The sequence below is a fragment of the Scophthalmus maximus genome, chromosome 16, assembly GCF_022379125.1.
Source record: "Scophthalmus maximus strain ysfricsl-2021 chromosome 16, ASM2237912v1, whole genome shotgun sequence".
Taxonomy (NCBI): domain Eukaryota; kingdom Metazoa; phylum Chordata; class Actinopteri; order Pleuronectiformes; family Scophthalmidae; genus Scophthalmus; species Scophthalmus maximus.
The window spans coordinates 3,446,187-3,462,487 of NC_061530.1; positions in this window are offsets into that span (position 1 = coordinate 3,446,187).

Consider the following 16,301-nt stretch of genomic DNA (forward strand, 5'->3'; position numbering starts at 1 on the left):
CGGAATTCTAAAAGTGTCATCCTCAAATTATAATGGTGCCAATTATAAATATTTACAAGGTCAGATAAAATATCCAGATATGAAAATAAGCAACTATGTAATAAAATATAAAAATAACCCAAAAACTGTCAAAGTTCTTCAATAAAATACAAGTAAACACAAGTCGAGGTAATGAGGGAGCAAAGAGAATACAGATGTATTATAAGGGTAAACAGCATGAGAATTCTACTGTGTATTTAAATAGAATTATAAATATTATGGTTATTGCACAGTGTTTTGAAGTGGCATGATGAAAATATATAAATGTTGCACATGATACATGGATATTGTTATGCCTCACAAAATGTGACCTATCAAGGCTGGAAATTTTGGTTTTACATCAATTGCTACAACACAATTGGCCTCACGCAAGAACATGTTTGTATTCTTATCCTAAATTTGTCCTACATCCGTTTGTACTATGAGTACATACTATGAGTTCATATGCCATGTCGGATTCATCGAACTCTTCTATCTTCAGAAATATTTGCAAATTATGTGCATTAGCAAGATGAATGTCACCTGTGCATATTCGAGCGGTCACTGCTGTCGGTCCTGATAATGACGTGATGAGCCTTCAGTCTCAGCAGCTCCATGTTGTTTGAGTCCTCCGACCAGTGGAGGGCTCTCTAAAGTCAAGAGTAACTATCACCTTGGTCCGGTGGGAACCCTGTGGACAGGGCTGGTTCTTGGCATAGGCAACATAGGTCGTCGCCTAGGGTGAAGAAAGTCAGGGGTGTGCCGCAAGGATGACTTTTTTTTTTTTCCTAAGTGGGCAGCAGCGAGCGAGAGCGAGACCAGTGTGTGCCATGCGGTGTGTTCTTAGAAATTTGAGGAAAAATCATCTAAGCATTACAATATCCTCAGGAAATAGCAGCACACAATTGTTTACAAGAGCATCAAGTTCTTTATATAGATGTAGTCATATAGCCTCCTAAATTGCAATCAAACTTCACCAGATTGATGGATTTAGCTATCAAATGTACAAAATGTTCTTCCCCGGGGAGCATGACCCCAGACCCCCCTACAGTCCACCACCTTACTATATCAAAATCCAATGGGAAACAATAATCCCATTAAAGGAGTCTACAAAAGTTTACTTATTGGAAGTCAGATACAGCTCTTTGCAATCGTGTGGGGGTTCTTTAATCCCTAGGGCATCAAAATGACTAGAGCCGGCCCTGCCTGTGGACACAGGCCCAGACTCAACAGGCACCTTTGGACAGGACATATATGCAGTAAGGCCAGAGGAAATACTTGCACCGTTGCAGCTCTCAAGCCCCTTTTGTGGTTCAGGCGAAGACCCACGCTGTGAATGTGCTGCAGGAGCATCTCCACATGACAACGGTATTGCTCCTCTGAGAGGGATATGGAACAGCCAGTCTTCCAGAGAATTGAGGATTCTCAGTCCTTGCTGCCCCGTAGGTGCCACGACTGCCTCTATGCATCGAGTGAATGTTCGGGGAGACAGCGATATGCCGAAAGGCAGAACCCCAAACTCGAAAACTCTGCCCTCCAAGCTGAACCTCAGAAAATGCCAATGTCCCTGCCAAATAGGAATCTGAATGTAGGTGTCCTGGAGGTCGGGGTGAACAACATTTGAGCTCCCTGAGGTCCAGAATTGGACGTAGACCCCCGTCCTGCTTGGTGACCAAGAATAAGTGGGAGTAAAACTCAGCCTGGTGATTCCCACACTCCACTTCCCTTATTGCACCTTTCTCCAAAAGGACAGATAGTTCTGCCCGCAGCACCTTTGCTTGCTGAGGGTTGCTTACAGTTGTGAAGGTGGCTGACCTTGTTGCCGGAGGTCTGCACAAGAACTGTGGGCAGTATCCCTGGGTCATGGTAGACACGACCCATGGATCCGCCCCCAAAGCCAACCATGCTGCCACTGGCTGATTCTGCCCTGGTTTACAGTCAGGGCGGGATGTAAATGTACACAAATGTAACATACATTTAAATAAATATGTTTGATTACTTTACATCTTTGTACATCTCCCTCATTTGAGGAGGAAGTATCAAAAGTAAAAGTACAAAGAAAAAAAACAGCCAAAAATTCAATTCTTCAATTTAAACTTTATTAACAGTATTAATTCCTCCCTCCTGCTCCCTCTACTCCTACCCCCCAATCCCTACCTCATCTTACTCCCTCCATCCCTTCTCTCTTTTTCTTTATAATGTACTTAAGTAAAAGTAAAAGTTGAAATAAATATAAATACTCAAGTAAAGTATAGATACTCCCAAAATCTACTATCTAAAAGTACTTGTACTTCGTTACTTTACACCACTGCTACTAACTGTTGAGGAATTTCTGTCCTCTCCTGAGAAACTGCAAGATGAGCGTTCTCACGCACTATGCAAGGTCATCTGATCTGTGGCAGGCCGATAATTATCCTAGCTGAAGGCTGTCTCGAGGTGTCATAGTTGCAGTGAGATGATGACATTACTCTGACAGCTAAAAACACTACAGAGACCGGAGATAGGCAGATTATCTTGGGACGCCATACACTGACCACCCTGTTGATCTGTGTAAGAAACCAGATATCTCCATGATATTTTTATTGAGCTCTTATAATAAATACTTCTGATGGCCTAGTCTGTGTTTGACGGAATCATGAATTACCTTGGAAAAATTGTCTTAATTAAAAAACTGAAAGAGTCCCATCCACCATCTACCACTTTATCCATTTAAGGGTCGCGGGGGGGGCATGAGCCAATTCCAGCTGACAAAGGGCGAGAGGTGGGGTACACCCTGGACAGGTCGCCAACCTATCACAGGGCCAACATACAGAGACGAACAACCATTCACACTCACATTCATACCTAGGGTTAATTTAGAGTCTCCAATTAACCTAACCCCAATCTGCATGTCTTTGGACTGTGAGAGGAAGCCGGAGGAGTACCCCAAGAGAACCCACGCATGCACAGCGAGAACATGCAAACCGGGATTTGAACCCAGAACCTGTTGCTGTGAGGCGACAGCGCTCAACACATTACCAATGTGCAGCCCCCAACTGAAAGAGTCACACGGCAGCTGAGAGGTCACAGCAGTTCACAGTTCGTTTATACGCGCACTTCAGGCGTGTCTGACAGTGCCGTCTTCTCCCTAACAAAAGGTGTCACTGCTAACAAAACACTATTTACACCGCTGGCATCACCACAAGAGCAAAACGCATCATGGCAAAGGCCAGAAGGCTTGTGTTGGGATTGGTAGATGAGGAAGAAATTGTGGTTTGTGATTCAGTGTCCTGGTAAAACCCTCCCCTCATTCTCCCTGAACAACACTGTCTTTCTACTTATCACAATAAAAAGATTACACATCTCTCCTGAGCACTCATTGCAGAACATTATCACCTGTCCCTGGACAATGCAACAACCATCCCATAGCACATTCCAGAGCCTTCAGAACCTGGTACCACCCAGAACAGGTGACGTTAGCAGTAATTTACTATTCAATAGCATTGTTAGGCTAAACAATAGAGCCCATAGACATAGATGTAAATATGCCATTTAAAGCCATGAACAGAATTTCTGGGGCAGCTGATTAAATTGCAACTGTGGGCCTTATCTCCTGCTTCACTGTTAAACTTCACGGTGTTAAAAAGGAGACACCTCACAGGGCCATGAATTATTCTTTGTTTTTATCAGTGGTAAATATCTGCCTCTTTGTTTGATCATATGTACCTGTACAAGCGGACTGGTTCAAGTCTTGCTCCAGCTCGTCCATATCGCCAATGCGCCGGACGCGCCGCGAGCACCAAGTTACAGAAAATGAGAGGTGCACAACCTCGTGAAAATGAACCTATGCGCACTGTGCGACACAGAAAGTGACCTCAAAATGACGAGCATAAATTCAGCTAAACAAAGAGTATCACCCCAAAAGTTAGGGTTAGGCTTAGGGTTACCCACACTTCTCTGGACTGAGAAAAAAAAGATTTAATTTACAGCTCCTCCATAGATTCCTGGAAACATCGTGGAGGTTTCCAGGAGAAGTGACACAATACTTTAGCGATAGTGACACTTTTAGTAAGTGTAGTTTGTTTGCTAGGATGGAGGCGATGTTCAGTCTGTTAGAAGCGCGGCTCTGCACCGTGGAGAGTAAGTCGTTAGCTGAGACTGTTAGCCAGTCCCCGCTAGCCGGTGCTAGTCGCTCCAGTGTAGCTTCTTTAGCTCCTTCAGATCCCCCAGCAGCTCCCGAGCAGCCGGGAGGACAGGGCGGCTGGGTGACTGTCCGCAATAAGAGGCATAGTCCTAAACTGAAGCTCACGGTTCACCACCAACCACTTCACGTCTCTAATAAATTCTCCCCTCTCGACACACCCGCTGAGGAAACAACTCTGATCATTGGTGACTCTGTTTTGAGGAACGTGAAGTTAGCGAAACCAGCGACCACAGTCTGTATCCCAGGGGCCAGAGCAGGCGACGTTGAATCCCACCTAAAACTGCTGGCTAAGGATAAACGTAGATATGGTAAAATTATTATTCACGTCGGCAGTAATGACACCCGATTACGTCAATCGGAGGTCATGAAGATGAATATTGATTCGGTGTGTACTTTTGCAAGAACAATGTCGGACTCTGTAGATTTCTCTGGACCCCTGCCCAACTTGAACAGTGATGACATGTATAGCCGTACATCATCACTAAACCGCTGGTTGTCGAGGTGGTGTCCAGATAACAATGTGGGCTTCATAGATAACTGGCGCACCTTTTGGAGAATTCCTGGTCTGATGCGGAGAGACGGCATTCATCCAGCTTTGGATGGTGCAGCTCTCATTTGTAGAAACCTGACTCGGTTACCTAGACGGTCAACCCCGTGACTTTTCAGAGTTGGGACCAGGAAGCAGAGTTGCAGTCTTACACGCTTCTCTGCGCTTCTATTACAGCAGTCACCCCCACAAAACCCCATAGAAACTGTTTCTGCCCCACGACCACTTCAACTATCTAATCCAAAGGGAAATAAAAGAGGTGTAATTCACACAAATCTCATAAAGATCAACACAAAGCCTATAAATGAACCTAAGAATAGAACAATAAAATGTGGATTATTTAATATTAGGTCACTCCCATCTAAATCTTTGTTAGTGAATGATCTGATAACTGATAAGCACGTTGATTTATTCTGTATGACTGAAACCTGGCTACAGCCAGAAGAATATGTTAGTTTAAATGAATCAACACCTCCCTCTTATAATAATACTCATATTCCTCGGACCACAGGACGAGGAGGAGGAGTAGCAGCAATCTACCAAGCAGACTTATTGCTTAACGCTCGCTTGCTTGAAAGCCTAACTCTTAGCCTCCTTCACCCTAGCTGGAATTGTCAAAAACCAGTTATTGTAGTCGTTGTTTATCGACCACCAGGCCCTTACTCTGAATTTTTATCTGAATTTTCAGACTTTTTATCTGAGTTGGTGCTTAGCACAGATAAAGTTATTATAGTGGGTGATTTCAACATTCATGTGGATGTTGCCAACGACAGTCTTAGTTCTGCCTTTAATTCGCTCATAGACTCAATTGGTTTTACTCAACATGTAAACAAACCCACTCACTGTTTTAATCACACCCTTGACCTCGTTCTGACCTATGGCATAGACATTGACAATCTAATAGTATTTCCTCAAAACCCTCTGTCCGATCACTACTTAGTTACATTTGAATTCTCCATTATTAACTTTACTGAATTTGGAGAAAAGTTCTATTACAGCAGGTGTCTATCAGAAAACTCTGTTAGTAAATTCAAAGAAACAGTTCCTTCGTTATTTACTCTACTGCCATGTGTCGATACATTGCAGGATCGTTATCAAAACTTTACTCCCATACAAATTGATGATGTTGTTGATAGTGCAGCAGCCTCACTACGTTCCACACTTGACACTGTCGCCCCTCTGAAAAAGAAGACAGTCAAACAGAGGAGGATAGCTCCATGGTTTAATGCACAGACACGCGCTTTAAAACAGACGTCACGTAGGTTAGAAAGGAAGTGGCGTTCCAATAGTCTAGATGATTCTCACCTAGACTGGAAAAAAAGTTTAATTACATATAAGAAAGCCCTCCGAAATGCCAGAACCAATTATTTTTCTTCACTAATAGAGGAAAATGAAAACAACCCCAGGTTCCTCTTCAGCACTGTAGCCAGGCTGACAGAGAGTAAAAGCTCTACTGAACAGTCTATTCCTCCAACTCTAAGTAGCAATGATTTCATGAGTTTCTTTACTAATAAGATTATTACCATCAGAGAAAAAATTTACCAGCTTCTTCCCACTAATGGCACAGACACACTGTCCAGTACCGTAGGTTCTGAACCAATAGTATCGCCTAATTTTTATTTAGAATGCTTCTCCGCTATAGATCTGGCTGAGCTGACTTCACTTGTCACTTCATCCAAGTCATCAACCTGTCTTTTAGATCCTATTCCATCAAGGCTATTTAAGGATGTATTACCTTTAATTAATAATTCCATATTAGATCAGATCAATTTATCTACATTGACAGGCTATGTACCAAAGGCCTTTAAGGTGGCAGTAGTTAAACCTCTGCTCAAAAAACCGACTCTGGACCCAGATATCTTAGCTAACTATAGACCCATATCAAACCTCCCCTTTATCTCTAAAATCCTTGAAAAAACTGTTGCTAACCAGTTATGTGACTATTTACACAGGAATAGTCTGCTTGAAGACTTTCAGTCAGGTTTTAGAAAACATCATAGTACAGAAACAGCACTACTGAAGGTTACCAACGACCTTCTCATGGCCTCAGACAGTGGATATGTTTCTATTCTCGTCCTTTTAGATCTTAGTGCTGCATTTGATACCATCGATCACAAAATTCTGTTACAGAGACTAGAACAAAGTGGGATTAAAGGAACAGCACTAGAATGGTTTAAGTCCTACTTATCTGATAGATTTCAGTTTGTTAACGTTAATAACAAATCTTCCATTCATACAAAAGTGAGACATGGAGTACCACAAGGTTCTGTACTGGGACCGATACTTTTCACTCTATATATGCTTCCTTTAGGCAATATTATAAGAAAACGCCACATCAATTTCCATTGCTAGGCTGATGATACCCAGCTGTATTTATCTTTAAAGCCAGATGAAACTAATCAGGTCGACAAACTTCTGGATTGTCTTAAAGACATAAAGGCCTGGATGACTTATAATTTTTTACTTCTAAATTCAGAAAAAACTGAGGTCATTATACTCGGCCCTAAACACCTCAGAGAAACATTATCTGATCATATAGTTACTTTGGATGGCATTACCTTGGCCTCCAGCTCTACTGTGAGAAACCTTGGAGTTACCTTTGACCAGGACATGTCCTTTGACTCACACATAAAACAAGTCTCTAGGACAGCCTTCTTTCACCTGCGCAATATCAAGAACATTAGAAACATCCTCTCTCAAAAGGATGCTGAAAAACTAGTCCATGCTTTTGTTACTTCTAGACTGGACTACTGTAATTCATTACTGCTAGGATGCCCCAATAAGTCTGTGAAAAGCCTCCAGCTAATCCAAAATGCCGCAGCTCGAGTTCTGACAGGAACTAGAAAAAGAGATCATATTTCTCCAGTGTTAGAATCTCTGCATTGGCTTCCTGTAAAATTCAGAATATAATTCAAAATACTGCTCCTAACCTACAAAGCCCTTAGTAATCAAGCTCCATCATATCTTACAGAGCTCCTAGTTTCATATTATCCCAATAGATCACTTCGCTCTGTAAATGCAGGATTACTTGTGGTTCCCAGAGTCTGTAAAAGTAGAATGGGAGGCAGAGCCTTCAGCCACCAGGCTCCTCTCCTCTGGAACCAGCTCCCAGTTTGTGTCAGGGATGCAGATACCCTGTCTACATTTAAAGTTAAACTTAAAACCTTCCTTTTTGATAAAGCTTATAGTTAGAACTGCTCAGGTGTTTAATAAACCATTTCTTTATTATGCTGTTATAGGCCTAGACTGCTGGGGAAACTTATATCATGAGCATCTTTCTCCCCCTCCCTCTTTCTCTCCCTTTATATCTCTCTCCTTCTCCCACCTTTTCAATCTCTCTCTCTCTCTCTCTCTCTCTCTGCCCCCATGTATCTACATTACATGTCACTAACTCTGTTTTCTCTCTCCCCTAGTAGATCTGACCCCAGATCTGCAGGATCCAAACCCGTCATTATTATTATTACTATCATTATTATTAATAACATCATTGTATTTATAAGTATCAGTTTTCACTAATTATAAGTATCAGTCTGGTAGAAATTAAAGCAACTGTTATACTACCCCCCATCCCCCGATATGTTTACAGTACATGTCACTAACCCTGTTTGTGTTTTCTATCTCTCCTAGTGTATCTCTGACCCCAGAGCTGCAGGACCCAAACCCGTCATTATTATTATTGCTATTATTAATATTAATATTAATATCATCACTAATAATGACAACAACATAATTGTATTTTTTAATTATAAGGATCAGTCTGGCAGAGATTACAGAGGCGGTTGTACAACTGTCCTCTCTCTCTCTTCTCTCTTCTCCTACTGTCTCACCTCCCACCCTCTTTCTGCCCACCTCTCCTCTCTTCCTCCTCTCTCTCCTCACCCCAACCGGTCGAGACAGATGACCGCCCACAACTGAGTCTGGTTCTGTCAGAGATTTCTTCCTGTTAAAAGGGAGTTTTTTCTCTCCACCGTCGCCAAGTGCTTTGCTCATTGTGGGATTTGTTGGGTTTTCCCTGTAATATTGTAATATTGACCTCACTATGTAAAGTGCCTTGAGACAATGTATGTTGTGATATGGCGCTATACAAATAAAATTGAATTGAATTGAATGTTTCATCTATAAATTTTAAACCAGATGAATGTGTGTTAATCAAATCCAATCTCTCACAGATTGGTAAAAAGGTAGAAAGAACCATCTCAGGTGTCCACTGACGACGAGAACCACCTCAAAGGCCTCTTACCACACAATGGTGTGGTATGTATGTGTGTTATATTTCATAAATATCTCATTGCTTTTATTTCTGCTGTCCATTTTGCTGTCCTAACACCCCAAATTCCCCCAACTGGAATATTTTGTCTTATATTAATAACAACATGAAGTAAAAATAAAAAAAATAACTGGTGTTCAATGCCTATTGATTGAATTATTTATGTATAATATTTCATGCATTGATGTTTTCTGACAAACTACATTACATACAATGATGCTATTTTAAAACTGACGTTTTTTGAGGAGAAAACACTGTTTTGTCACTTAAAACTTGAAATACAACCATACTGTGTCAAAACTGACATATTTCACGAGAAAACACTGTTATGTGAAAAAATGCGTTAAATACAATGTTACTGTGTCAAAACTGACGTATTTTGCTGAGAAAACACAGTTTTGTCACTAACTATGTGAAATACAATGATACTGTGTCAAAACCATGGTCAAAACTTACGTATTTTGCTGAGAAATACGACGATACTGTTTCAAAACTGACATTTTGATGAGAAAACACTGCGCTGTGACTAACTACATGAAATACAATTATACTGTTTCAAAACTGACGTATTTTGCTGAGAAAACAGCTGTTTTGTGACAAACTATGTTAAACACACTGATACTGTGTCAAAACTGACGTATTTTGCTGAGAAAGCACCGTTTTGTCACTTGAAACAGGAAATCCAATGATATTGTGTCAAAATGGACTTATTTTGCTGAGAAAACATCGTTTTGAAACTAATGTGTCAAAACTGACGTTTTTTGATGGGAAAGCAGTGTTTTATGACGAACTACATGAAACACAATGATAGTGTGTCAAAACTGACGTATTTTGCTGAGAAAACATCATTCTATGACTAACTAAGTAAAATACAATGATTCTGTGTCAAAACTGACGTATTTTGCTGAGAAAACATCGTTCTATGACTAACTAAGTGAAATACACTGATGCTGTGTCAAAACGGACAGTGAAGGAACTTCTCATCCCATAAGCCATTGCGAATGCATTTCCAATGACAGTTTAGCTTCTTCTTGAATTTAACTTTCATCATCAACACTATAGTGTTTATATTCCTGATAACAGTCTTGTAATGTATTGCAGCTTGTTTTGATTGCGTATAAAGTCTATAACGATCGTAGAGTTCAGTGGTAGCAGCGGCTAGTAGTAACTAATGCTGTGTTCCATTAAAACTCGGAACTCCGAAGTCGGGGTTGGTGGGGTTCCTCAAACCGTCTGAGTCGGAATTTCGACTTGAGAAGGCGTTCCAGTTGCAACCTCAGACTCGGAGGTCTGTAATTTCGAGTTCTTAGGTATAATGGAATGACAGCCCCGACGCACAAGCTCAGAGTACAATGGAACGCAGCATCACCGACATGAAGTTTACGGGTGTAGTAAGCGTTTCCATCAATCAGAGACGTCGATGTTACACTTTAGGATTGTGGGTAGTGTAGTATTTTCCAATGACATTGCAAATAAAACATCATAAAAAACGATGTCGTACGGACTACCATCGTTTCACAACCCCGAAGCTTGTGGTAAGTCCACCTTGGATAGTTACTACATTATGGCTAATAATAAAAAAATAATTACAGCAAAATACATACTTCTCACCAACAGGTCACAAAATGATTGTAAGAGCAGTGTTGCAGGTGTAGCAGCACCCAGCAGCCGAGAATCACCCAGTCACTCTCTCCAACAAACATTTCTAATATCCCAATCAGCTCAACCAGGGGCCTATAGCCACTCCCACAATATGTACAATTTTAAGTTTACTATTAACCTCAACAATATTTTAATATACAAAATATAAATTATTATATTCTAATACAGGTTAAACTAAATGTATAATAAACTGAGGAAATACCAAAAATAAGCAGAACTTAACAAACTCCCCCCCTACTCACACCCTTCTCTCGACCTTGACCACTTGGTACAATCCTTACCATGCCCCCGGAAAGAGTGGTTAGCAGGGTTGTCAAAATAAAAGCACAAAATAGCTAACAATAACTTCCTGTATTGTTCCACTTGGTCCAACTTTACACAATGTTCGTGTGTGTGTTTTTCCCCTTAGTGAGGGGGTTGCCTTCCAGATCCCTCACAAGGACTGATAAGTGTGAGGTCGAATTGTCCTTCCTATCTACTATTCCTTGACCTCAGTGGAAAATGTCATGAGGTCAAGGAAAAGTGTAAAGGAAGAATCAAGGAACTTACGAAAAGCCGACCGTGCTGCTCCGAGAATCCGACTCCAACTTCATTGTACTATGTCATCACGCGACGGTGGATGTTATTGACGTGTGTCTGCCGTGGTGAAACCACAAATTTCCGAAGATGGACTACAACAAACGTAGCGGCTTCATCAGCATGTTTCAGTGTGTTTTACCACGGTGTGACATCAGATGTAAATGCTTCAAACGCAACTGTAACTTACATGATGACCTGCGTCACTTTCTCTACTTCTACTTCGGATTGAATCGTTTACGTTCGTGCATGGCGCATCACGTAAAATATCGCTGCCACATTGAATTGTGGGAAGCTATAGTGTATCACATAGGAAGCTCCAGTGTACCCTATGCTAAAGGGGATAGGAAAGGAAGAGTGAGGTCGAAGTGTCAAATTGGCTTAGGAAGTTTCCTAAATCTTGACGTGACCCGGACGTATTTGATCAGCAGCCATGGTAAGAGCTGTTTGGATTATCGAAATGCATAGGAAAGGAGCTTGCTGCCTTTCCTATCTCCTTTAGCATAGGGTACACTGGAGCTTCCTTTGTAGATGGTAAGATATAGACGCGCCACAATTCATTGCCGCAGTGATATTTCACATGACGCGACATGCACGGATGTAAATGATTCAATCTGAAGTAGAAGTAGAAGAGTACGAATATGACACAGAAGAGACACAAGTCATCATGTAATTTACTGTAACATATGAATCATTTACATCTGATGTCACACGGTGGTAAAACACACAGGAACATGCTGATGGAGCCGCTGCGTTTTTGTAGTTCATCATCGGAAATGTGTAGTTTCACCAAGGAAGACGCAGGTCAATAACATCTGCCGTCGCGTGATGACGTAGTATAGTGAAAGTCGAGGCGGAGTCTCTAAGCAGCGCTGTCTGCTATCCTAGGAATAGTAGAGAGGAAGGACAATTTGACCTCACCCGAAGCATTGAAGCACCTTTCCTATGCATTTAGAGAATCCGAACAGCGCTTATCATGGCTGCTGATCAAATACTTCTGGGTCATTTCAAGATTTTTAGGAAACTTCCTAAGCCAATTTGACAATTCAACATCACCCACTGTCTATCTGCACCCGCAGCCACTTGGCAAAACACGCCCATTGCTCGAATGTAACGCTACAGTGGCTTCGGAAGACAATGCATCATAACCGATAAAAAAAAGAAAAAAAGAAAACTTGAATGTGGCTTAGGAAGACACCATGATTTGAAAAACAGATTTAAATATATGTATATATCGACAGCTAAATTATATTTAAATCAATGAAACTTTTATCTGTGGATCTATTCATATTCATACATTTATCCTTATTCATGCTTAACTTGCACAATTTTAATAATGTAACCAAGCGTTAATTGCTGCGCCTGTACTGAATCATTTATGCAAAATAACAACACGGAGACGTCGTATGAACCAGCTTGAACCAAAACGGACAACTTCATTTATCACCATCAAAAACTCTACAGCGCATCCGCTCCCTTCTTCCTTTCTGCCCTTCACAATAAAATCCCAACTTAAAATCACTCAACATTTTTGCTATGAGGCAACTCAAACAGCTTCCAAATAAAATGTAATGTAACATGAATAAAATAGCGATTCCAGGTCCTTTGTGATGAAACAGGCGATGGATTTAGTGCTTTTCTTTTTGCCCGTTCAGAGTTGGCCAAGACTGTATGGCTGCACTGCCTTCTGTGGTCAGTGTAACACCAGCACAGAGAGGTGGCATCACAGAACCATCTTCTACTGCAGTAAGTTCATTTTACAATAATAATGTTATTAATATTATTAGGGCTGCAGCTAACGATTATTTTCATAATCTTTAAATCTGTCGATTGTTTTCTCAATTAATCGCTTAGTTGTTTGGTGCATAAAATGTCACACAATTGTGAATTGTTTCCCAAACTCCAAGATGATGTTTTGTTTTGTCCACACACCAAATTTCAATTGCAATTCAATCATATTTGTATAGCGCCATATCACAACATACATTGTCTCAAGGCACTTTACATAGTGAGGTCAGTATTACAATATTACAGGGAAAACCCAACAAATCCCACAATGAGCAAAGCACATGGCGACGGTGGAGAGAAAAAACTCCCTTTTAACAGGAAGAAATCTCTGACAGAACCGGACTCAGTTGTGGGCGATCATCTGTCTCGACCGGTTGGCGTGAGGAGAGAAATGGGGAAGAGAAGAGAGGTGGGAGGACAGTTGTACAACTGCCGCTTTAGTCTCTACCAGACTGATACTTATAATTACAAAGAAATAACAATCATGTTGTTGTTAGTGATAATACTAATAATAATAATAACAATACTAATGACAGGTCTGGGTCCAGCAGCTTTGGGGTCAGAGATACACTAGGAGCGATAGAAAACACAAACAGGGTTAGTGACATGTACTGTAAACATATCGGGGGGAGAGAGGAGTTGTATAACAGTTGCTTTAATCTCTACCAGACTGATACTTATAATTACGGAAAAACTGACATATAAATGCAGTGATGTTATTAATGATAATACTAGTAATATTAATAATAATGACGGGTTTGGATCCTGCAGCTCTGGGGTCAGAGATACACTAGGAGAGAGAGAAAACAGAGTTAGTGACATGTAATATAAATACATGGGGAGAGAGAGAGAGAGAGAGAGGGAGAAAGGGGTTCGAAGGAGGGAGAAGGAGAGAGCGGGAGAGGGAGAGCGATGCTCATGATATAAGTTCCCCCAGCAGGCTATGCCTATAGCAGCATAATAAAGAAATGGTTTATTAAACACCTGAGCAGTTCTAACTATAAGCTTTATCAAAAAGGAAGGTTTTAAGTTTAACTTTAAATGTAGATAGGGTATCTGCATCCCTGACACAAACTGGGAGCTGGTTCCAGAGGAGAGGAGCCTGGTGGCTGAAGGCTCTGCCTCCCATTCTACTTTTACAGACTCTGGGAACCACAAGTAGTCCTGCATTTACAGAGCGAAGTGATCTATTGGGATAATATGAAACTAGGAGCTCTGTAAGATATGATGGAGCTTGATTATTAAGGCCTTTGTAGGTTATGAACAGGATTTTGAATTATATTCTGAATTTTACAGGAAGCCAATGCAGAGATGCTAACACTGGAGAAATATGATCTCTTTTTCTAGTTCCTGTCAGAACTCGTGCTGCAGCATTTTGGATTTTATTTTGAAAAGACTCCCTGAAGCCCATTGATATTTTTAGGCTACTGTCACAGAGGAGCAGAGAAACCAGAACATAGTCACATTTAAGAAGATGAAATCAGAGAATTTTGACCTTTTTTTTTCTTCATAAAAACTACTTGAACCGATTATCAAATAGTTGGCGATTAATTTAGTAATTGATTGCTAATTGATTAATCGATTAACTGTTCTAGCTCTAAATATTATTATTATTGATGATGCAGAGTATCAAAGGAAGTAATCCCTGCCTGTGGCCATCAAACATTTTAACTCTGTGTTGTGGTTACTTTGATAAAAAGTTGTATTAAATTGAGAAAAGCATAAATTAATTTTGAATTTCTTTTGAACAGACTCATTCCCTGAAGCCCATTGATGAAATGTTCATGTTTCTGAACTATCTCGCACTGGGTTCAAACCGGCGTGACCTTGCCGAACAATATGGAACCCACCAGTCCACAGTCAGTCGCATAATTTCAACTTGGAGCCACTTTCTGTACACTGTACTTGGGGCAGTGAGGATCTGGATACCAGAGGAGAAAATCAGGGAACATTTGCCAACAGAGTTCAAGGACTGTGCAGACACCACTGTCATCCTGGATTGCACGGAGCTGAGGTGCCAATGCCCATCATCACCTCTTCTACAAAGTGAAGGGTTCTCTGCAAACACGTCCCACTGTGCTCTAAGAGGTCTGCTTGGGATTGCTCCTCACGGGGCGGTCACATTCATCTCGCCACTATATGCTGGATCTATTAGCGACAAACAGATCACGCGAGAGTCTGGAATTCTCTCCCTTCTGACACCTGGGATGGCCATCATGGTCGACCGGGGTTTTCATGTAGCTGACTTTGTGCAATGTAAAATCTATGGGCCAGCATTTCTCTCTGGTAGATTCCAGATGTCTGCTCGTGAGGTCAGGGAGACCCAGGCCATTGCGCGCCTCAGGGTGCACGTGGAGCGCCTCATAAGCAGAGTGAAGGAACACAAGTTCTTCGACGCAGAGATTCCACTCCGGCTTTTTGGCAGCATTAATCAGCTGTATGCCGTCGCATGTCTCCTGACACACTATGAAAATTAGCCTCTTGTAACGGCTTGGGCAAAGAATTTGCTTTTTTGAAAAGGACACCACCTCCATCCCCCAAATCCTGAGGCTATTTCATCTTGAGGAAAAAATATCAATCCTGTAAATGGCAATTATCTATTAATACTTACATGAAATCTGTTTTTTATTGTTGAATTAATGGAATATTGGTTAACTGAAATACACTAATTTTGTTCAATTTTACTGGTACAGATTTTTTTTTGCTCACCCACCTGACCGTTCTGCTCATTAACCTCAATTTAACAACTACTTTAGTTTAAACAAGACACACCCTTCCTATGCTAATCATTTCTTTTTTACAGCATGAGAAAAATTAGATGAAGGATAAAGGAGCAGTGGGAGTAAGCAGATAATTACAATAGTTATAATTACAATGAAGTTATTTCAAATCAAACATCGAAAAATATGAGGAAAGTATTTTTCCTGCAACAGCATTTATAACAACAAATAGTACATTACAGAACATTTCAGATAAACATTAAATATCCACAAATTAAAATATTATACACGACCACTGATCATCCCTTTATCAAATCAAGCTGCGTAATGCAGTGTGCAGTTCTCTGATGCAGGGAAGCATAGAGATAAAGATTTAAAAAAAAAAGAAATGGCCTGTTTTCTCTTTGATTGTGGCTGTGATTTCTTTGACTCTGGGAATCCTCTGAATAAACATGTCTTCCTGTGTGTAGACAACGAAGTCACACCATTCAAGTCCAGAAATCAACAGCTGGCCCAGGATCCGCCAAAAGTACGGATGGG